We start from the raw sequence: 24,188 nt of genomic DNA on the forward strand, positions 1-24,188 counted from the left end.
GCTAATCGCCGTCATCGCCAAAGGAACTCGGGCTTGGCTAGCCGAAGAGTCGTGCGAATAATCACGCCTAATTTCCTCCCGATCACGTTTAGTTGCGACTGGTATTGAAGCCCACGAGCATCTGAACACGTGCTGGTGGGATAACGTCAGTAGTGGACACTGGTTGCTTCATCAAAAAGAGAGATCAGTTTTGTCTGAGGTGAACTCCAGCATAACACATTAAACACTGAGTGGTCTGTCTAGACTTGATAAAACACTTCATAAAAAAACCAACAAAAAAAAACTACGGTATCATGTGATATTTTGTTATGCGTGAGATGCTGTGAACACTTCTTAATTCATCAAAGCGATCAGTAGCACCAAAGTTAAAGTGAAATCTCGCAGCAAGGAGATAATGTGAGATTTTGTTATGCACGAGATACTGTGGACACTTCTTAATTCACCAAAGCGATCAGAGGCACTCAAATTAAGGTGAAATCGCGCAGCAATGAGATCATGCGAGATTTTGTCACGTGCGATACATACATTCGCGATTTCCTCCAACAGACTGGAGCACCCATTGATTTACTGGTATAGTGATAATTGTAAAGTTGACATAGACACTTCTTAATTCATCAAACCGATCAGTAGCACCTTTTTTGAGGTGAAATCTCGCAGCAATGAAATCACGCGACATTTTACACCGTGTGAAATAATAGGGTAATTTTAAAATCCATCAAAGCGTTCAGTAGTACCCAAGGGGCGGGTCGTAGCCCAGTGATAAAGCGCTCGCTTGATGCGCGATCGGTTTGGGATCGATCCCCGTTGGTGGGCCCATTGGGCTATTTCTCGTTCCAGCCAGTGCACCACAACTGGTATATCAAAGATCAAAGGCGGTGGTATGTGTTATCCTGTCTGTGGAAAAGTGCATATAAAAGATCCCTTGCTGCATTAGAAAAAAATGTAGCGGGTTTCCTCTGATGACTATATGTCATATGTTTGACATCCAATAGCCGATGATTAATGAATCAATGTGCTCTAGTGGTGTCGTTAAACAAACCAAACTTTTGTTTTTTCAGTAGCACTCAAAGTAAGGCGAAATATCGCAGCAATGAGATCATGCTAGCTTTTGTTATAGACAGTATGCTATGGATAGTTCTTAATTCATCAAAGCGACCAGTAGCACCAACATTAAGGTGAAATTTCGCATCAACGAGATCAACCGAACTTTTGTCAGCTGCTATATGTAATGGACAGTTCTTAATTCATCAAAGCGATCAATACAGTAACACTCCGTTTCAAGGAAGGAATGGCGTCGGACATATGGTTAAGGACCACACAGATATTGAGAGAGGAAACCCGCTGTCGCCACTTCATGGGCTACTCTTTCCGATTAACAGCAAGGGATCTTTTATATGCACCATCCCACAGACAGGATAGTACATACCACGGCCTTTGTTACATCAGTTGTGGAGCACTGGCTGGAACGAGCAACAGCCCAATGGGCCCACCAACGGGGATCGATCCTAGATCGATCGCGCATCAGACGAGCTCTGTACCACTGAGCTACGTCCCGCTCCCTCCGTTTAAAATGAAATCCAACATAATACGTAAATTACAGATAAAGCCATGCGTAAAAAAATTATCTCTAACAGTAACGAGATAATTCGATATTTTGTTACGTGTGACCTGGATAGAATAGCCATCTTTTTTATATTAAAGCGACAAATAGTCTGTCCTTTTAGACATGGCTAAACTTTAGGTGAATACGGGCACCTAAAATGAGAAAGATGGAAAAATATAAAACACTAAAAATACTACGACTCTGTATTCAATGAGCGGAAGAGTAGCCCATGTAGGGGCGACAGCGGGTTTCCTCTCAAACTCTATGTGGTCCTTAACCATATGTCTGACGTCATATAACCGTAAATCAAATGTGTTGAGTGCGTCGTTAAATAAAACATTTTTTTCTTTCAATGAGCGGCTTGTAGGTGTACAGTTTCATGGGATAGAGTACCCCCTTTTTTTTTCTTTCTTTTTTTTTGCTGCAATCAAAAGTGATTTGACTGCTAGGTTATACAATGATGAAAGGAGAGCTAACTCCCATAATTAACATATAAAAATAGGGTTTATTCCTGCATCTAATACTGAATCCTTTATCACAAAGGGGCGAGATGTAGCCCAGTGGTAAATCGCTCGCTTGATATGCGGTCGGGATGGGATCGATCCCCGTCAGTGGGCCCATTCGGCTATTTCTCGCTCCAGCCAGTGCAAAGGCCGTGGTATGTACTACCCTGTATGTGGGATGGTGCATATAAAAGATCCCTTGCTGCTAATCGAAAAGAGTAGCCCATGAAGTGGCGAGAGTGGGTTTCCTCCCTCAATATCCGTGTGGTTCTTAACCATATGTCCGACGCTATATAACCGTAAAACAAAGCGTGTTGAGTGCGTCGTTAAATAAAATATTTCCTTCCTTTCTTCTTATCACGAAGAGTATATTTTTGTCCACTGAGGTTTAATAAGACTTGCTTCCCTTTTCGTACTCCTCGGAGTCCTTTTTGGCATGCTCAGAGTCGATATTAAAACTCACTTCATCAAAAGGATATTTCGCAACAACAATATCTTGCGACATTATGTCTCGAGCAAAACATTAAGAGTGTTTGTTGAGGGAAATGACTCTGGTCATTTGATGAGCATATAAACGATCGATAATCGATATCTTGGGGCATTCAGGTCAACAGTCCTGGTCATCTGTGACGAGAGAGATTAATGTTAGCAGAGGATCTACAGTGTGTCGACATAGGCTGGTCACCCAAATTAGCAGTCATGGGCGGATGCAAGGAAGGCAGGCAGGGGACCGTTCCAGCCTAAAAAAACACAATTAAAGTTCCTCTTTTTGTTTACAAGTGCCCTTTTCAGGGAGTTGGTCCATATTCCCATTTTCCCTTGGTCTCCTCTAAGATATTTCCTACGTCCGCCTTTGATAGTAAGTGACATTTCATAAGTACTTCGCACACAGACAGGGCAGTGTATACCACCACCTTTATTACACTAGTCGTTGAGTATTTGGGACATAAACTAATGGGTACACGGAAGGTGATCGACTCTACAAACTCTTGGCAGCTCAGACGTGTAATGCTCTCTCTCTCTCTCTCTCTCTCTCTCTCTCTCTCTCTCTCTCTCTCTCTCTCTCTCTCTCTCTCTCTCTCTCTCTCTCTCTCTGTTTGTCTGTCTGTCTATCTCACTGTCTGTCTCTTTATATCTGTCTTTCTGTCTGTCTATCTCTCTCTGTCTCTATTCTCTCTCTCTCTCTCTCTCTCTCTCTCTCTCTCTCTCTCTCTCTCTCTCTCTCTCTCTCTCTCTCTCTCTATGTGTGTGTCTCTCTCTTTCATTCTCTCTCCCCTCCTCTTTCTCTTTCCCCACCCTCTCAGTATCTTTTCTCTCTTTCATTCTCTCTCTCTATCTTACTTTGTGTCCTTCTGTCTGTCTCTCTCTCTCTCCCCTCACCGTTTCATCAGAACGATATTTAGCAACAGACGAGATATCGCAAGATTTTGTTACGTGACGAATGCTGTCAGAATGTATAAATCATCAAACCAATCGTCGTTGATCTAAGTAGCAGCAATGTCTCTAAAAATGGTATCCGAAATAATACGTAAATCACAGAGAGGTCTATCGAGATTAGGTAGAACTTTTCAATAAAACGATTTCTCGCAGTAACGAGATCCTGCGAGAATTGTTCGTGTTTTTCTGATACTTCTAAATGCATCAACCCGCTCATCACAATCATCAGCATTACTCAGTTTGAAGTGAAATCCAGGATAATACACGAAACACGGAGAGGTCTTCTGAGACTTGTTAACGCCCTTCATCAAAAAACGAAATATTGCAACAACGAGATCAAGCGAAGTTTTGTCACGTGCGGGGAATTACGAAGTGTTTGTTTCCGGAAATTACTATGATCAGTTTGAAAATACAAAATGGGCATTGCTCTTGGTTTTGTTGGAACACGGTTGGTTCAACCATTGATTTCGTTCATTAAAATAACATTTCGTTTTCTACCATTGTTTCGGTATCGCCGAATGTGATAAGTTATTGATGTGGACTTTATTTGAAACCACTTTAGTTGATTGGGTTACGGTTGAAGTGTTATTGGACTGTTTTGTTATTAATACGGCTAGAAAGGAGTGTCGAAAACACCTCAATACGAAGTAATTAAAAATATATTATTGCAGGAATTGTGCTATGGTCATTGTGGGGGTTTTTCGGTCACACTCTTGTTCAGCCTAAACAAAACTACATAGTATTAGAGAGGTCGGGGAAATTATGTTCTTTAAATGACACAATTCTGATACCTGGGTAAAGATTAGAGAAGAAACCAGCAATCATTTCTCCTTTCCAGTTACCTGTTTCCTATTTTGAGACCATAATTATCTTATGCTACAGTCACATAGCCACCGATTCGGAATAAGGCGCCTGTACGGGCCCAAATTTCGGGGAAAATTTGCAAAATCTCACGGTGGCCGTGGCGTTCTTTCCTCTCCATAAGGCTCATCGGAAGCTTTTAGCGCAGAGTTAAAAGTTCCCGATGTGTCGTAAAAACGTTTACTGGCCGTAAGCCGTAGACACGTCGTAGACAGCATCACAAGGGCACCGGCCCCGGCAACATTCGTGCGGATGCTGTACGATTTTGGACGGAATTTCGGGCCCCTAAAATCGTACCCGTACGATTTTCAAGATTATCGTACGAGTATTTTACGATGTTCGTGCGAGTCCCTCACGAGCCCCGTACGATGTGTACGTAAAAATCGTACGGGTATCTCACGGCTCCCGTCCGGCTCCCGTCCGACTGCCGTGCGCCATCCGTAGGATTAAGCTATGTTTCCATTAATGCGGTTGCGGTGCGGGTGCGGTCCGGGTACGGGTACGTCAAATATCGCATAACATTGTTTTGATAGTAAGTGTTTCCATTAATGCGATTTCCGTCCAGCGCCTGCGCGGAAATGCATGCGATTTTTTTCGATCGGATCATGGAGCGATTCCAGCTAGCCCGCATAAGAATCGCACAGAGGATTCCCCTTAGAAAGCAGGGCTACCAAAAAAAATTCTAACTAAGTCTCGTGTACTTTCAATGACACTTGATGTTGAAAAACTTATCGAACTTGTACTGTACCAAATTTAAAGCGCGTGTATGACTGTACAGATCCCCATCATCGAGATTTACAATATATATATATATATATATATATATATATATATATATATATATATATATATATATATATATATATATATATATATATTGAAACATTTTATTGATTTTTAAAAGAACAAATGGATTTGGCAGAGGTTACACAACTTAGGCCTTCTCCATAATACATACATGTTACGTCAGTAATGTATTTTTGCAATTTAAATATGAACACAAATAAATATTATTGAAAGAGAGAAAGAAAGAAAGACAGAATAAAAGAAACAGAGAAAAACGCAATAAAGTAACCTGTGTTCGATAATTAGACTGATCGCATCGCACTGATTATGTAATGAACATCATATGCATGTATGTATGTATGTATATATATATATATATATATATATATATATATGTATAGTGTATATATATGTATATATATACACATGTATATATATATATAAATATATAAATATATATTTACTACACACACTTTTTTTTCTTTAATTTCTTCACTTATAGCACTTTTACCATTTAAACCGGCTGTAAATCTATTGGCTGAAATCTTTCCAATGAATTCTACAGAGTGCGTCTTTGCATTTCATATAAAATGTATCAAAAGAAAAATATTAAAATTGTTCTCGAAATTATAGCCACCAACACGATATACACGAAGAATCGGTGCTATTTCTTTTAAAAATGACCCAGCTCGAATAAGTCATGCTTTTAAATAACTACATCCGTGTTTTTAACTTGGAGTAAAGACATTTTCTCTTCTATTACCAAATGAATAATTGTGGTGCAACGCATGGGGACATCGGGTGCAGGGGTGTTATTTCCTTTTTAAATTATGTTTTGACAATTTCGAATTTGAGCTCATAGGTTGTTCCAAAGTTTTATGGTCGAATGGATAAATAATGATTGAAGTAAATGAGTTCTAGAAAGGGGTAAAGAAATATCATTTCCATTTCTCGGCATGAAAGGGACTCTTTGTTCAACTGTTTGTGGGATACTGTGTATCATAAAATTAGAAGCCATACCTTTCATTGTTTTAAACATTGTGCACAGCTTTTTGAGTTAACGCCTGGAAGTGTTGCTAATCCAGTTTTGTAGTACAAAGACTTTATGGATGCAAATTTAGTCAAACTCGTGATTAATCTAGCGGCTTTTAATTGTACTTTTTCAATCATATATTCCTCGACTAAAGAACAGCCATCCCATACTTCCGATGCATATCATAATATCTGGCGGATAAAAGTTACATATAGTTTCAATAAAGTTTGTCGATCTAATAAATATTTGTATTTCCTAAGTACAAAAATATTTACCGAAGTCTGTTACAAATATGATTGATATATGAACATATGAAAATGCATAGACCTGTATGGTTCTGGTATACTCCTTGTTTGTTCTAATTTTTATCAATGGCGCTTCCTTTTGTTTGTTTGTATGTTGTTTTGTTTTTGTTTTTTAAAATCTTTTTCTGTATCAAATTGTAATAATAAGCTCTTTTTTCAAATAATAAGTGATGTTGCAGTGTTTGCATTTTGAATGTCATTACTGGAGTAATCACAGTCAGTAGCCGCATTAATGGAAACATAACAAACGCAAGCACCCGCACCGCAATCGGACGCACCCGGATCGCAGCCGCATTAAAGGGACATTCCTGAGTTTGCTACAATTTTAAAGATGTTATCGACTAGCAGAGACTTTTTGATGACTGTAATTACATATCAAATATATCTGTCTGCATAAAATATTAGTGACTGTATATTAAACGTGTTTTTGATCGTTCTAATATTTGTACTAGGCTAAATTTCATTTTATTTCCTAAAAAAGATTTTTTCGTACGTACGAAATTAGACAAAATCCAGTTTGAGCTTCTTACAAATATTAAGACGACCAGAAACACACTGAATATACAGACACTGATATTCTACACAAAAAAATATCTTTAATATGTAAGTTTAATCGTAGAAATATTTTATTAGTCGGAAACATCTTACAATGCAGCAAACTCGGGAATGTCCCTTTAATGGAAACATAGCTTTATCCTGCGGTACCCTTGCAGCTTACACACGGGCGCCTCGCGACTGGAGTCGAGAAAACTTCAAATAGCACCGCGCCGGCCCCGCCCAATGTGTGACTGCTATACGCGGATGTCGCAGACCCCTGCGATAACCCCCAATTTCCCGAAATCTTGTAAATCCGCGGTAGGTAGAAAAATGCGTACGGGGTCCGGTGGATATGTGACTGTAGCATTATCTTGATTTTTTGTTGTTGTAGACAAAGACTTGAAATTACTATGAGCCGAATAATTCACGAAGCCTGTTTTTCAAAACGCAGGTGTTTAAGCATTGTAAATGTATATAGTTACACACGTGTCAGACATAAACAGGTGTTTAAGCATTGTAAATGTATATAGTTACACACGTGTCAGACATAAACAGGTGTTTAAGCATTGTAAATGTATATAGTTACACACGTGTAAGACATAAACAGGTGTTTAAGCATTGTAAATGTATATAGTTACACACGTGTAAGACATAAACAGGTGTTTTAAGCATTGTAAATATATATAGTTACACACGTGTCAGACATAAACAGGTGTTTAAGCATTGTAAATTTATAGTTACACACGTGTCAGACATAACAAGGCTTTGTAAATACGGCCCAATATCTTGTAGAGAATAAACTACAGATCATTTTTATTTTCAAATTAGCCGTTTTCGATTTTGAGACCATAAATATTTTGTCCTGAATATTTTTCTAGACCAAATCTCGATATAACCATGTGTTTTATATTAGAGAATAAACCACCGATCATTTCTCTTTTTTAATTAGCCGTTTCCTATTTTGAGATCATAATTATTTTATCTTGAATATTTGTTTGGGGAGTCGTTAACGAATTTTCTTTTTACTTACCATGCAAGTAAGTAATTGATGAGCTAGTATGTTTTTTCATGTTCTCTCTCTACTGATCTCTCACCAGCCAGTGCACCACGACTGGTACATCAAAGGCCGTGGTATGTGATATCCTGTCTATGGGACGGTGCATATAAAAGATCCCTTGCTGCTAATCGAAAAAGAGTATCCCCATAAAGTGGCGACAGCGGGTTTCCTCCCTCAATATCTGTGTGGTCCGATGCCATATAACCGTAAATAAACTGTACTGAGTGCGTCGTTAAATAAAACATTTCCTTCCTTCTTTCTACTGAAAAACAAATCTACCCCTTCCAATTCATACCCAGCTAAGGTGTTTGTGTTGTTGTTTTTTGTTGTTGTTGGGTTGGGGTATTTTTTTTTTGGGGGGGGGGGGTTGTGGGGGGGGGGAGGGTTTGGGGGGTATTGGGTTTTTTCTTTTTCTTGCCCCTAATAATCTTATTTTGGCAACATTTGTGCCAATAAAAACTATTTTACCTAGGAGTAGGCGGGACGTAGCCCAGTGGCAAAAGCGCTCGCTTGATGCGCGGTCGGTTTGGGATCGATCCCGTCGGTGGGCCCATTGGGCTATTTCTCGTTCCAGCCAGTGCACTACGACTGGTATATCAAAGGCCGTGATATGTGTTATCCTGTCTGTGGGATGAAGCATATAGAAGATCCCTTGATACTAATGGAAAAATGTAGCGGGTTTCCTCCCTTAGACTACATGTCAGAATTACCAAATGTTTGACATTCAATAGCCGATGATTAATAAATCAATGAGTTCTAGTGGTGTCGTTAAACAAAACAAACTTCTTCTTCTTGATCTAGGACTTATAGTTTGTGAGATCCTAATCTAAATACCAAACTTTAATGTGAAAGTTTGACGCAGCTATTGGATGTCAAACATATGGTCATCACTGCCGCCGTCCGAGAAATGTAACAAAAAATTTCAAAGTTCTTAGTTATGTCAATGTTTGAGTTGAATATGTTTAGTTAAAGTGTACTGATTACAAAAAATGTCGCTACTTCTTCTAGAGTTAGTTTTAGGCACAGAATCTCACTTTTACTATTTTTAGGAAATGTTTTATGAATTTATGTTTCGTAAAGCCGAGACAAAAATATAGCAGCCTATTTTAAAAAACGAATGTTCAGAAATATTACACCGCACAGAAAGAAAGAAATGTTTTATTTAACGACGCACTCAACACATTTTATTTACGGTTATATGGCGTCAGACATATGGTTAAGGACCACACAGATTTTGAGAGGAAACCCGCTGTCGCCACTACATGGGCTACTCTTTCCGATTAGCAGTAAGGGATCTTTTATTTGCGCTTCCCACAGGCAGGATAGCACAAACCATGGCCTTTGTTGAACCAGTTATGGATCACTGGTCGGTGCAAGTGGTTTACACCTACCCATTGAGCCTTGTGGAGCACTCACTCGGGGTTTGGAGTCGGTATCTGGATTAAAAATCCCATGCCTCGACTGGGATCTGAACCCAGTACCTACCAGCCTGTAGACCGATGGCCTGCCACGACGCCACCGAGGCCGGTCTACACCGCACAGAGACAAAATCACATTACTTGATGTATCAACATTTTAACGATGATTATGTCAAGAAAATGAAAGGAAGCTTTGTGTAATAAGGCTTTGTTTGGGAAACCCGAACCTACCTAGAATAATGTTTTGTTTGTTTGTTTTGTTCAACAACACCACTAGAGCACATTGATTTACTAATCATCAGCTATTGGATGTCAAACATATGGTTATTTTGACAGGCATAGAGAGGAAACCCGCTACAGTTGTTCCATTAATAGCAAGGGATCTTTTATATGCACCATCCCACAAATAGGATAGCACATACAACGGCCTTTGACGTACCAGTCGTTTTATTACGTAGTGTTTTCCCTAGCTTGCTTTAGCATGGTGCAGCACCATGCCTCAATAGTCTAGCACCATCTTGCCTTAATCAGCACCATGCTGCCCTGAGATTAAACAAGCCTTTTTCAGTAATTAATTCTAAAAGTGCCTTTATAAAACACCCAATAAGGTATTATTAATTAATAAAATATGCCATTTATATCTTTTGCCATTCACTTATTAAAGCAAGCACATAAATTACATTAATGTTATTTCAATTAATTTTTATGTATTTTTAATGAAAAACAAGTGCCCCGAAAATGGTGAAAATGCCCCCAAAGTGTTTGGTCTACCATGACTTGCCAAATTTCTAGGGAAATCACTAATTACGTAGATGGAAAGACTACATACATAACATATAAAACCCACCTAAACTACACCTTCCCCCCTCCCAAAACATACCAATTAAGCCGACTTCCATACCTAATTTGTGTTTCGGGGCATTCCCGGGAACACGCACCTTTTTAAGCCTAAGATATATACTTGTCCATTTTAATTAACAGTCATTGTGTGCCTAATAAATGACAATGGCGACGCTTGGTCTACAGAATCAGATAAATTGTAATATATTTGTCCCTGCCGCTAAGAAAATATACAAAAAATTAAATATTAATTTATACATGTATTATGTGTGCATATGCTATTGCTACAAACATGCATACACAACACCAAGCTGTCCCTTAACGCAAATACACTGAATCATTAATGTTACCTTTTGTCTTCACAATCTGCTGTCTTTGTCTGTGGGTGACTTACACCCTCTTGTTGTCACACGTAATCCATTGTTCGTCCGCAGGTTTGTTTCTGGAAAATGTAATAAAATACATTAGTCAATGAATAAATCAAATTATACAATTCAATAGTAGACAGTGATGACGTTTTCTGTAGATAGAATTACATAATATGCACACATCTACTTAGCTGTACAAGGAATACAAGAGCTACGTTTAAAAAGAAAAAGGCGTATATGGCATAGAGCATATCCTGGGGCGGAAAGTAGCCCAGCGGTAAAGCGTTCGCTTGATGCGCGGTCGGTCTGGGATCGATCCCCGTCGGTGGGCCCATCGGGCTATTTCTCGCTCCAGTCAGTGCATCACGACTGGTATATCAAAGGCCGTAGTATGTGTTATCATGTCTGTGGGATGGTGCATATAAAAGATCCCTTGCCGCTAGTCGAAAAGAGTAACCTATGAAGTGGCGACAGCGGGTTTCCTCTCTCAATATCTGTGTAGTCCTTAACCATATGTCCGATGTCATATAACCGTAAACAAAATATGCTGATGACGTCAATGTTACATTTCCTTCCTTTCTTCCTTTTGATTTTCTCAACAAAGACTTTAACCTGACATTACTGTATAGATCTGCCTTAATAATACAAGTACTTTAATTTACCAATCAATATAAAACTAAGTATAAACATTGATATGTTCGAGTCAATATTCACCGAAGGTACCTGATGTCTAACAAAGATATCAAGTGCCATGCTGGTAGCAGATCCCAGTATCAAACGGTTGCGCCCAATCCAATTGTTCCTTACAATGAACACCAGTGCGATCCAATCAAATAGTTCGTTACAGTAACGACTCACAACAAACGGGCCATTCTAACAGGGTAGTCGATTATTGTTGTTGACATTTCATGACCAGTTACATTACCTCCATAACGGTATTTGATTATTTTCGTTTCATCCATTAAAATGTTAGCAAACACGGTTTATAAAGATTAAAATTCAAGTTCGCATTTGCACGATCATAAATGTATTGCGCAGTGTTCTTGCAAGTATCGGTGCACTGTGCCGAAGGCGTAAAGGTTTTCCGATAGACGTTTTTGTGATAATAAATGACAGTCTAATGGCTTAAATGGCAGTATTCTTGCAAGTAACGATACACTATGCCAAAGGCAATGGGTTCGACTGCCAACCTAAACATTATTAGGTAGTATTTGAAAAGGAATTTGTATTCAAGTAATGCGATTTCAGTTTTTATTTGACCTCATAAGTTTGTACGTGATGCCCTCTAGAATAAAAAAAATAGTTCGGACCTAGAATGCACTTAAGAAAACCTGAACTCACACATATTTTGTCGAACCGGTTTTTGATTATTTATAAAAGGCAGGTAAGTAAAAGTGTTTTGTTGAGACTTAGTGCAGAATCCGAAAAGCGAATCTGATTCCTCGACGAATTAGAAGTTGTTCTTTTTTTTATCTAACTTAAAACCTACAATACATCTATGTTTCTAAAATAAAGTTTCTTAAGATAGAGCAGTGAATACTACAGCACAGATTCTTCTGAAACAAAATTCCCAAAACTATTAGAGTTAATCTCTCTCTTGGAATATCTGTAATTGCACTTGAAACTTTAGAGTCGTCTGCAACTCTTATATTCCAAACCATTCCCGCGCTCTTTTTTCTTTTTTTTTCCTTTTGTTTAAAGGGACATACCCTAGTTTTTAAACATTAACGCATATTATTGACTATTATAACCGTTTTTGATAAGTTAAAGTCATACTTTACTTAGATATTGTTTAGATTATCAATTTCCGTACATTCGAAGTGTGTTTGGTCATCCTGGTGTTTTTAATATCACAAAATGCATTTTTCATATTTTTAAAAACGCACGTGCGTCTGAGAAGTCACAGTTATGGAGTCGAGTTTTAGTCTATTTTAGAGGGTATATTAACATTTCAAAGTCACAGACTCGTGTTTTACTCAATTGTAACTTTATCCAAATGTGTTACAGGTTTGTAGATTAACTAAACTTAGTGTTAATTTTCACGGGTTAAAACTAGTGTCTGTCCCTTTAACTAAACTTAGTGTTAATTTTCACGGGTTAAAACTAGGGTCTGTCCCTTTAACTAAACTTAGTGTTAATTTTCACGGGTTAAAACTAGGGTCTGTCCCTTTAACTAAACTTAGTGTCAAATTTCACGGGTTAAAACTAGGGTCTGTCCCTTTAACTAAACTTAGTGTTAATTTTCACGGGTTGAAACTAGGGTATGTCTCTTTAATATACATGTACTCTGTGCCATCGTATGCTGTTATATTCAAGGGTCAATGCATCTAGTGCAAATAAAGTATCTGTGCATTTGAATAAGGGTTTGTTAAAATTTAAAGTTTGTTTTGTTTAACGAAACCACTAGAACACATTGATTTATTAATCATCGGTTATTAGAAGTCAAAGATTTGGTAATGTTGACATATAGTCTTAGAGAGAAAACCGGCTACATTTTTTCATTAGTAGCAATTGATATTTTATATGCACCATCCCAGAGACAGGATTACATATACCATACTTTTGAAATAACAGTCGTGGTACACTGCCCGGAAACCGGCCTCGGTGGCGTCGTGGCAGGCCATCGGTCTACAGGCTGGTAGGTACTGGGTTCGGATCCCAGTCGAGGCATGGGATTTTTAATCGAGATACCGACTCCAAACCCTGAGTGAGTGCTCCGCAAGGCTCAATGGGTAGGTGTAAACCACTTGCACCGACCAGTGATCCATAACTTGTTCAACAAAGGCCATGGTTTGTGCTATCCTGCCTGTGGAAAGCGCAAATAAAAGATCCCTTGCTGCCTGTCGTAAAAAGAGTAGCCTATGTGGCGACAGCGGGTTTCCTCTAATGAACCGATTTTTTTTTATTATTGCACACAAAAATAATGTTTTTGTTATTTCCAAAACGCTTTAATTTTTCTTTTTATGTCAACCAAATCGAAATATAAAAAAGCAACATAAAAAAACACACAACAAAAATAATAATAATTAAAAAAACAAAAAAACACAAAAAAAAAACACCTTTAAATGGAGGCTGACATGGACTTTTAGTTCAGTTTACTACAATATTTCCATAGCTAGTCTTTATGTTGTCCTTGTCTCCGTTAACACAGTATCTAACATTAATATGTTGGACGAGTCTGAACTTTTAATTGGATAAGCATATCACTTATTTATCATTGCCCGTTTTCTAGAAATATTTGATAAATTTATTCATCCGGAAAGGCAGGTTTCTTGCAAGTTGTTTCTAAATGATCATTAGTTCCCGTCACACAAGAACCAACATGTTCATCCAGGTGGCTTATGTCAGTTTCAGAGCTCTAGGCACTGTAGACATAGTCAATATAATTAATGGGAAAAGATGTCCCAAAGAGAGTTTATTCGAGTACCATGCACTGCCAAGCTGTACGTTGTAGTCTGCAGTCATGCCATGTCAAAATGCCAGTATGCGTTGATATAAAAATTATATGACGCCTGGCACGGTTGGTTAGTACCTGGATACAGATAGACAGCCGCCCTAACAAAGCGTTTAAATCCCATTCCACTCGATAATTAATTAGTGATTGAAAAAATTATTGTTACGTTCATATCACCTGGGCTGAGTTCAGACAGACCAAGTAGAAAATAGGCGCTTCACGTTATACTAAATGAGCACATCGGGAAACCAGTGAAATAGTCCGCGAACGTTAGCGTCGTTCGCTGTCGCTGAACGCATGTCAGATAAAAAAGAAAGAAATGTTTTATTTAACGACGCACTCAACACATTTTATTTACGGTTATATGGCGTCAGACATATGGCCAAGGACCACACAGATTTTGAGAGGAAACCCGCTGTCGCCACTACATGGGCTACTCTTCCGATTAGCAGCAAGGGATCTTTTATTTGCGCTTCCCACAGGAAGGATAGCACAAACCATGGCCTTTGTTGAACCAGTTATGGATCACTGATCGGTGCAAGTGGTTTACACCTACCCACTGAGCCTTGCGGAGCACTCACTCAGGGTTTGGAGTCGGTATCTGGATTAAAAACCACATGCCTCGACTGGGATCCGAACCCAGTACCTACAAGCCTGTAGACCGATGGCCTAACCACGACGCCACCGAGGCCGGTGTCAGATAAAAAGTGCATGGACTAACGGCCTCAGTGGGATGCTGGTTTGAGCTATCAGCCTTTAGGCTGGTCAGTGTTTGGTTCGCCTCTAGGTACCGACCCTAACCCAGACTTTTGTTTAATGGCCTGACTGGAACGTGTAAGGCCTCTACTTCGACATCTTTCTCAACCATTGAATTTTACACTGACTTTTATCATTACTTTTAATTACTGTGTTTTGCAACCCTTGCAATTAAGAGAAAACAAAAAACATGTTGTGGACAAAAATATATAATCCATAGCAAAAACGTGCCGTGGACAATTATAAACTCCGCGGCAAATTCCATCTTGATATTTGCGATTGATCGGCAACTTTTATCATCACTATTAATTACTTAGATGTGTATTGCAACTCCTGCAATTAAAAAAAAAATGTCCACGGCAAAAAAACAAAATGGGGAAAGGGCAAGTCGAATATAGTCCACGGCAAACATTATAAACACCGTGGCAATCTCCATGGCATTGCCGACTGCTGTGGGCCTTTATGAGTGAACACTGTGAAATGATCGACAATCCAAATAAACGTGTTCGTCTTCATATGCACTAACAACTAAACCTAACCATTAACCTCTTTCCTTCCAACCAATGCACCATGACTGGTACATCAAAGACCGTGGTATTATGTTGCATTAAAAAAAAAGATCCCTTGCTAATAATGAAAAAAAAAAAGTAGCGCGTTTCCTCTCTAAGAGTCTATTTTAAAAATATTATTAAATAGTCCGATCCTCTCTTCTTTCTCTTATTTAATTTTGGACTGTCCTTCTAAAATGCTCCAAATTATATAAATATTCGGCCGAGCAGTCAATTCTTTTTTATTTTTGGCTTGTAACCTTTTTATTTTTTTTATTTATTCTATTAACTTTTTTACTAATTGCTATTTTCAAAATTCTGCCCATTTTCACCCCCCCCCCCCCCTCCATCCCGAGTCAGGCCACCGATCTTATCGGAGGTCGGACTCGGGATGGGCGTGTTCGAAACCCTAGTGGTATATGGGCACGTTAAACTAGTTATCATCATCATCATCATCTTCATTATCTCTAAGACTGTATGTGAAAATTATCAAATGTTTGACATTAATAACTGATGATTAATAAATCAATGTGCTCTAGTGATGTTGTTAAACAAAAGAAACTCTCCCCCACCCCCACCCCACATTTACTCCTGCCTTGCGGAGGTAGTTGAAACAGGCGGCCAGTTGAACAGTATGCTTGAATATTTATTGGATGTAAGCGCGAAAATCAAGTTAAAATGTAAATGCTTGAACCTTCCCTTATCGCTAGACGTATCCCGCGCCCGCAATGTCACTGTTACGCCCTCTAGTGACTATCAACACAATTAGATCGCATTAATGTAAGAATTATAAATTAAACGTCTCTCGTACTTTGCGTGGATTTCTCCATTGTAATGGATAAAGTTATAAAGACCTTGATTTGACATTTCAAACTATGAAAGGACTTGATGTCATTATGAAAAAAAATGTAATTATGATTCATAATAACCATATATCTGTCACATCTAAAAGTAAGATGGCCGTCAGTTGTAGCACGTGACTCGTTTGGCCAGCCAGCCATGTGACAACAACGGTGCGTGATACAATTGTCGCATTAGTTTTATGAAGACAGATGTTATCACTGCTTCAGTAGGTAATAAACGACGTCATTTGCATCACTGGCGAATACGTTGGCGAGGTTATTGCATAGTAATGAAGTTTACTCGGTGAATGTATGATGTCTGCGCGTAGAAGAGGACAACAGTCACTCGGTCACACCCGAAAATCAACGGATATGCGTCTTATGCTTGACCTACCGATTAGCGCCGACTTGACAGTCGCGTCGACGTTAATCGGTAGGTGTGTAGGTTCCCTCCCATTCTGCCTATAACCCATTTTGCCTACAATCCAGTATGCCTACACTCAGTTTGCCTACAGTATGAAAAAGTGACAGCTCCAGTTAATAGTGGGACAATCCCTATTATTTTGTGTCTCAAACCAATGTTAAAACATTGTATTATATAAAGAATTAAGATTACAATGAACATAAGTAATGTAATTGGGTCTTAGTTGCGTAAAGGTGATTTTATGCTCTTTGTGGTAATTAGTATTAGTCCAATGATCAATGATAGCGGCCTGATCACCTGCCCCATGTAACTGAATTTACAGACTATGTGACAACACCCTGGGTTGATGATGATTCCTTGTTTAAGATAGCTATGTGGAACCAGCATGGCAACATTGGTCCTAGAACCAATAACCACTTTAAATGGTGGTATTCCAAGCTGAACCGTTCTCTTGAGGTTGAAGGATCAGCTTCAGCAAGGCCGCAAAACTCCTTTAGAGTTTTTAGACGCTGCCAGCCACTTGCTAATCTGCAGTTGTAAATATGACTGAAATTTGTACGAATTTTTTTTTAAATATTTGTGAGGCCATTTTAATAGTTCAATCTGTTTTGTTGTGCAATTTTCAACTGGGGATGTCATATTTTCATACTAAGTGTGGGCAAAGTGGATTGTAGGCAAAATGAGTGTAGGCAAAGTGGGTTGTAGGCAAAATGAGTGTAGGCAAAGTGGGTTGTAGGCAAAATGGTTGGACACCGGTGTGTGCAGGGCAAAGACAGTCGCGTCTAATCTCCAGTTTTGCCCTGATTAGACTCGTGTCGACTGGTGTATGCAGGTGCAAAATTTCAGACAATTGTTGACTCTACAGTCGAGTCGGCGTTAATCGGTAGGTGTGCGTAGTGCAAAGACGCGACAGTCGCGTCTAATCTCTAGTTTTGCCCCGATGTGCCAGTGCACATTTTCAGACTACAGCCGACTCGACAGTCGAGTCAGTGTTAATCGGTAGGTGTACGCCAAGCATTAGCCTAACTATTTAGTCCCACTCTCCTTGACACTATCTACTGGTCCCGTCGTTAGGCCCGGGCCGTCTTTTTCGTGTCACCCGTCATATCTTCTGCCACATTCCTCTAAATCTTAGGAAATATTTGATAATTAATTCAAATAAATATTTGTTAAAAACAAATTAAATTTATGTTGAATTGCAGAAATACGCTCATTTAGCATCAGGCGAGTTGAATGATTTACCGTTTTCTTGCTTGAATGCTACAAAAACCATCGGTCAAAATTATGTACGATCAAAGTGAACGTTTTGAGCACAGCATTTTGAGCTGGGAAACTAAACCTCTACCCATATGCATTTTATGAATCTGATATGTATTTTATTTCAGTCATCCTATACATGAGACTACTGATGGAGATTCATAGAAGCAATATCGCGATTTAAAAAAAAAGAAAAAAAAAAGCCCTTTCGACTCTGCGTTGTGCAGATATACGATTTTGATTATGGAAAACGGTTTTGTCATCCAAATTATGGTGACATAAAATTGTAATTCTAAAGTGCTGATATATCTGGATTATATGCTGCATCAGCTAATTTTCATTAAATCATTCAATAAATGACCTTTTCACTACAGATAAGTGTCATCATTTTGTTTAGAAAACAATCTGAAGCTTTTTCTGTTCCAATGCAATGCTTAGTAATGGCTAACGTAAAAAAAGAGAGATATTTTCAATAAGCCTTCTCCGATTAGGAAGGAAATGTTTTATTTAACGACGCACTCAACACATTTTATTTACGGTTATATGGCGTCGGACCTTCTCCGATTATGTCCCTAATATGTAATCATTATTTTATTATTCTAAATGATCCTCTTGGTGGTGGCCATGATGATGATGATGATGATGATGATGACGACGACGAGATGATTATGGTGATCATGATGACGACGACGAGATGATGATGGTGATCATGATGACGACGAGATGATGATGATGATGACGACGACGAGATGATGATGATGGCGACGACGAGATGATGATGATGATGATGACGATGATATGATTATTATTATTATTATTATGACGAAGTTTGTTTTGTTTAATAACACCACTAGAGCACATTGATTTATTAATCATCGGCTATTGGATGTTAAAGATTTGGTAAATTTTACATATAGTCTAAGAGAGGACATCCCCTATATTTTTCCATTAGTAGCAAGGGATCTTTTATATGCACCATCCCACAGACAGGATAGCACATACCACGGCCTTTGGTATATGATTATGTCGATGCTGATATGATAATGATGATGATGATGATATTGATGACGATGATCGCCAACATCATCAATACCTAAACATTTCAAACCAAACGGTCAAAGCAATGCGCCTTTAGACGCGGTCACTTTGTCTATCACCAACAACTAATCATGATTTATTATTCTAAACGATCCTCTTAGTGATACTGACGTTGTGCACCACCTGGGAGCGAGGATGTGTATTTTACGAAATCACATAGGTGATCAATAACCGTATTGTTCTAACAACACCCTGTCGGGACTCCGAAGCACGAGTCCGTAAGTGTATGGAGACCATTATGAGTCCTTCCTGAACGCATATCCCACCACTGCGCTCCGCTAACTGAACTTCGGTAATGGAGATTCAAGACGTTAATGATAATTTAAGTTTTGGCTTATATTATACTAAAATAATAAAAAAATTCTTTTAACTGAACTTCGGAAGAAGGAAGGAAATGTTTTATTTAACGACGCACTCGACACATTTTATTTACGGTTATATGGCGTCAGACATATGGTTAAGGACCACACAGATATTGAGGGAGGAAACCCGCTGTCGCCACTGCATGGGCTACTCTTTTCGATTAGCAGCAAGGGATCTTTTATATGCACCATCCCATAGACAGGATAGCACATACCACGGCCTTTGATGTACCAGTCGTGGTGCTGAGATTCATGACACTAATTATTAAGTTTGACGTATATTATACTAATATAAAATAAAACATTTTGAAGATTGAAGGCATTAATGATAATTTAAGTTTGGCGTATATTATACTAATATAAAATAAAACATTTTGTTAACTGAACTTTGTTAATTAGAGATTGAAGGCATTAATGATAATTTAAGTTTGGCGTATATTATTTTCTAGTTATCATCCATTAAAGGCTTTTGTAGGAGATATCGCTGGCACTATAATTTGCGCTTTCTCCTGCAATATTCTCCTAGGAGATATCGCTTCCTATAATCTTGATTGATCAAATTTTAATCACAAGAGATTATGTTGTTACGTCACTGTGTATGTTTCATACTTTTATCAACTCGTGCTGATAAATTATCATATCACAAGACACTCGGAGAATATCCTCTATATATTAAAAAAACAAATACCATTAAAGGTGCATTCTCATAGTTGCAAGTGTAGTATTTCGCTATTTGTACATATTATGTCTGTGATAGATAACTACATATTAATTACCTCTGTCCTGCACACACTGGGCTGAATGTACGAAAAAAGGTTTTAACCGCATGTGTTTAAGCATTGTAACCTAAATGTGTGTAGTTACACGCGTGTAGGACATAAACAGGCTTTGTAAATTCGGACCGTATAATCATCAGAAGAAGGAAGGAAGGAAATGTTTTATTTATCGAGGCACACAACACATTTTATTTACGGTTATATGGTGTCAGACATATGGTTAAGGACCACACATATATAGAGAGAGGAAACCGTATGTCGCCACGTCATGGGCTACTCTTTTCGATTAGCAGCAAGAGATCTTTTATATGCACCATCCCATAGACAGGGTAGTACATACCACGGCCTTCGATTTACCAGTCGTGGTACACTGGCTTGAACGAGAAATAGCCCAATGGACCCACCGACAGGGATCGATCCCAAACCGACAGGGATCGATCCCAAACCGACTGCGCATCAAGCGAGCGCTTTACCACTGGGTTAGTCCCGCCCCTTCATTAGAAGGTCATCGACTAACCATTAACTATTAACCAACCCAAGGACAGCGTGCTGAGACCTTATTGGTTATAAGAATAAAAAATTAATTGACGCGAATGAAAGGACCATTAAGCTATTCTCAACAGTCGAAAATTCCATTTTAAATTAAAAAGAATTCTTAGGAGAAACCTGAAGAGTATAATGATTTTTGTGGGGTTTTTCTTTTGTTCTGTTGTTTGTTATAGCTTCTTTTGTTGTTGTTGTTGTTGCTGTTGGAGGTTGTTTTGTATTGCTGGGGGTTGGGGGGATGGAGGGGTGTAATATGTGTACGGTATTTTTCTTTCTAACTATTTTTTATGTTTGTTTGGGTTTTTTTGTTGTTGTTGTTTTTTGGGGGGAGGGAGGGGTGTAATATGTGTGTGGGTTTTTTTAATGTTTTTTTTTTTTTTTTTTTTTTTTTTTTTGGGGGGGTGTGTGTGTGTGTGTGTTATAGTCCAATATTCAACTAATCCCCTCAATTCGATTTTATATAATAATAAAAAAAGACAATTACGCAGATAGCATTTATAGAATAATATCCTTAAGGTGATTAATTTGATTCTCCTTTCTGCGAGACAACAACCACTATTACTGCAATACATGTTTATCATATAGTTCACACGGAATGGCACCACGACCAGAGCCACTAGCCACAGAGGAACGGGAAATACGGCAAATACGAGAAATACGCAAACAGGAATGCGCTGTGCTATTTATGACCGCGGTGGTTAGCGAGGCCAGGCATAACATCACCGTGTCTTTTTGATGGAAGACGATTCCCACCAACGCCGGTCATTTAGAACAATGAGAACCAGTAATACGCTTTGTTAGTAACCACTGGACATAAGGCTGGAAGGTACTGGGTTCGTATCCCGGTACCGGTTCCCGCCCAGACTGAGAGTTTTAACGACTCAGTGGGTAGGTGTAAGACCACTACGTCCTCTGCTCTCTCACTAACCACTAACAACTAACCCACTATCCTGGACAGACAGTCCAGCTAGCTGTTGTGTGTGTGTGTGTGTGTGTGTGTGTGTGTGTGTGTGTGTGTTTTGTGTGTGTGTGTGTGTGTTTGTTTGTGTGTGCCCATGACAGCGTGCATAAACCTTAATTGAATATAAGCACGAAAATAAGTTGGAATGAATGAATGAATATAACGCACTGTTAGTAGCCTACACAGAGTGGTCGTTTTAATTATTAACATGTGATGTGTCCATAACAAATTTTAAAAAATGAACTTTACTTGTTTAACACATACAAGCATTGTGTATATTATATGATACTAGCATATCACTGGCAACAAAAGGAAACAAATACCAATCCTATCACCTATCGCATATATGAGGCAATGTTCAGGAGGGCGAACGATCGGTGGTTGATCGCTAGACTGGTGTTTTAGCCCAACGTCAGATGAATGTGGTATTACAGAAGACGATGGTACCAGTGAAACTTGTTCGCGAGCGCTCGGTCTCCTGAACACGTACTAAGTTAGCGTTCCATATAGCTATAACAGAGCTACGCGGCCACAGATCACAGTTATTTTCCCATTAAGTTGAAATACGTGTATATCAACACAAGTAGTCTGCTGTTCGTCTGTAATTATTTCATGTTATTTCTGTTATAACCTTGTACAGATGTGTTACAGGTTTGTTGATTAACTTAGTGTCTAGGAGAAAGCAAAAGCTGCGTTCACACTTGCACTTTAAACTTGTTTAACTAAACTGGTATACCTAAGCCAGTTTAAAAGGTAAGTATAAACGGGATCTTTTCTTTATACCAATATAGCTAAACCGATATATAGCTAAACACAGGTTAAATGTTAGTGTGGACGGACACTGTTTTAGTTAAACTGATTTGCGTTCAGCCAGGCCGAGCAGAAAAAACGTCTGCTAGACTGGTTTAAGCGCTTCACGGTAAACCAAATTGTCGTGTCGGGAACCAGTGATATAGTTTGCGAACGTTAGCGAAATGTTTGCTGGCTGAAATTGGGGCTAGGGCAAGATCAGTCAAGCGCTTGTCGCTAACGTCCGCTATACTGGTTTATGTGCTTCACGTTAAAACAAACTATCGTTTCGGGAATCAGTCAATTAGTTCTCGCACGTTACCGAAACGTTTGCTGGGTGAACTTGGGGCAGGGATGAGTTCAGCCAGGCCGAGCAGAAAAACGCCTGCTAGACTGGTTTATGCGCTTCACGGTAAACCAAACGGCTACATTGGGAACCAATGAAATAGTTCGCGAACGTTAGCGAAACGTTTGCTGGCTGAACTTGGGGCTGGTATAATAAGGCGGAAGTGATTGTGACGTCACAGTCAGAATAAATGCGTAGTCCATTGTTGTTTTGATATCGTGCGCAAGTGCGGATAACTCCACTTTAGCATTATACCGGTCTAGCTAGTACAAGTGTGAACGCTCGCCATTTCCAACGAGAAGTATAGTTAAACTAGTTTAACTGGTGTGAGTGTGAACTCCGCCATAGAGCGCAAATAATGATTATGGTCCGTGTCCACATTCCGCTCTTTGTGTTCCACCAATGCATGGGTCGTACATCTTCGGGTTATATGCGTGTGTGCATACAGCACATACCAGCGATACGTGCATCAGATACACAATTACACTGTCTTGCTAAGACAAAAGGGCAGCATGTGGAAACTTGGTACAAAATGAGTTGTAGTGCGAGTTGTTGTGTATAAAAATAAGCATCAGAAGCCCAGTACAGCGTGCTTGAACCTTAATTGGATATAAACACGAAAATAAGTTGAAATGAAATCAAATCAAAATAATATAAAGTTTAAAGATTGTTTTGTTTAACGACACCACTGGAGCACATTGATTTATTAATCATCAGTTATTGGCTGTCAAACATTTGGTAATTCTGACATTGTCTTAGAAAGGAAACCCGCTACATTGTCACTTTAATAGCAAGGGATATTTTATATGCACCATCACATAGACAGGATAACACATACCACGGCATTTGATATACCAGTTGCGGTGCACTGGCTGGAACGAGAAATAGTCCAATGGGCCAACGACGGGGATCGATCCTAGACCGACCGCGCATTAGCCCCCAAAATAATATAGCCAGATACCATAAAAATGTCACACTAATCGTGACAAAAAAAAAATCATTCAACTGTTTAATAAAGCTGTTGCCAGATGACTAACAGTGTGTGTGTGTGGGGGGGGGGGGGGGGGGGGATTTTTATCAATATTATTAACTGATAAATTCTCCGCTTTTGTACTGAGTCAATAACAATTATATTATACCTTTCAGAAATGCATAATTAATGTATCAGGATTTATTTAAGTGCACCGTGATAGGGAATACCATTATTATTTTCCTTTTTACGTTAACGGTATCAACCTGATTATCTATTTTGATATTCCTGTTTTCCGGTAATTTCCGGAT

The 24,188-nt window shown here is 38.9% G+C and overlaps 1 protein-coding gene across 5 annotated transcripts in view; it reads right to left on the reverse strand.

The window, feature by feature from the left end:
- Positions 1 to 24,188, reverse strand: part of LOC121378418 (FMRFamide receptor-like) — a 170,231-nt gene that overhangs the window by 26,840 nt on the left and 119,203 nt on the right. For all 5 annotated transcript variants that reach the window (XM_041506586.1, XM_041506587.1, XM_041506583.1 and 2 more), the window contains exon 2: positions 10,731 to 10,822. The gene's annotated coding sequence lies outside the window, so the exon portion shown is untranslated. The remainder of the gene's footprint in view (positions 1 to 10,730; positions 10,823 to 24,188) is intronic.

Source organism: Gigantopelta aegis, chromosome 8 (assembly GCF_016097555.1).
Source record: "Gigantopelta aegis isolate Gae_Host chromosome 8, Gae_host_genome, whole genome shotgun sequence".
Lineage (NCBI taxonomy): Eukaryota > Metazoa > Mollusca > Gastropoda > Neomphalida > Peltospiridae > Gigantopelta > Gigantopelta aegis.